This window comes from Aplysia californica, unplaced genomic scaffold (assembly GCF_000002075.1).
Source record: "Aplysia californica isolate F4 #8 unplaced genomic scaffold, AplCal3.0 scaffold01151, whole genome shotgun sequence".
Lineage (NCBI taxonomy): Eukaryota > Metazoa > Mollusca > Gastropoda > Aplysiida > Aplysiidae > Aplysia > Aplysia californica.
The window spans coordinates 79965-81149 of record NW_004798421.1 but is presented as its reverse complement, the minus strand read 5'-3'; the positions used below and the strand labels follow the sequence as shown (position 1 = coordinate 81149).

The window sequence follows — 1185 nt, the reverse complement described above, 5'->3', positions numbered from 1 at the left end:
CCCCACACACACACAAGCCTATGACTCTATTACGACAAGATCAACATCGTTAAGTACAAAAGCAACCATCACTGATTTCTTTTCAAGTATACAATAATTGTGAGGCGATGCGGTGAAATCAGGCGCTCGTCAAAACAAAGAAATCAACGAAAACGGCATTTTTTGAGGCGCTAAGAATTTGATTTTTTCAAACTTTTTATTTGTATCTAGACATCTTTTATGTCCTTTTGAAAACGAATTTCTGAGTAGATGAAGCCTAAAAACGTTCATTAAAGGCACGAAAAAAAAAGAAGTACATTTCCAGTTTCCTAGGACACTCAAGCTTTGAAAGCCACCAGACTTTGGTGGCCATTTTCTCGGTAGTCTCACCTCTCATACCAGGCCATTTTCTCGGTAGTCTCACCTCTCATACCAGGCGCGCCCACCCCCTTCAATCGCAAATATCGCAACGTAAATTTAAGATAGAGAGGAATTTTTTCCGCCAAGTGCAAGACAAATGAACAAGTTTTAAGACGGTATCAATAACTATAATATAAGCCCCGATATTGACGAGCGCCTGATTCCCCCCCGACGTGACACAATTTGCGGAACATGACCAGCCACAAACTACCAAGTCATCAATATTTTGAACATAATGTTTCCCCCCGTACGTCCTTCGCCCATCGAGTGGTCCCATCATCGCTTGAGCCACTGTGTGCACAGACGATAAATCTCCACAGGGAGCCGATCCCAGGGGACAATCCACAAACAAGGCGGCAATATTTCAGCGGAGACAAGTGTTGTCTTTGGCCTAGCGCCGGCCGGGGGCACGAGGCTCTGCGAATATATTAGTGTCGTGACGTCGTGGAATCAGGCGCTCACGAATTTTTGGGCTTAGGAGGTTATAGCCTGTTCATTTGTCTTGCTTTTGGTGAAAAAAATTAACCATCTATGTTGAATGAAAGTCGAAATATTTGCGATTGAAGAAGGTTCGGGTCACCTTGTTTCAGAGATGAAATTAGCGAGAAAATGGCCACCAAGGTTTGGAAATTTCCATTGCTTGAGAGTCCTTGGAAACTGAAAATTGATGTTTGTTTTAAATGCCCAACGGTCAGAAAATTCCAATTGATCTGATTTCACTGTCTGTCTTGACCAGCGCCTGATTTGACCACGATGCCTCACCTTTGTCGGGAGGAGAAGAGGAAC

General features: G+C 43.5%; 1 protein-coding gene across 1 annotated transcript in view; it reads left to right on the top strand.

Moving 5' to 3' along the window:
* LOC106013703 (basic salivary proline-rich protein 3-like) overlaps positions 1 to 1185 on the top strand; it is a 9107-nt gene that overhangs the window by 6227 nt on the left and 1695 nt on the right. The window lies entirely within an intron of this gene.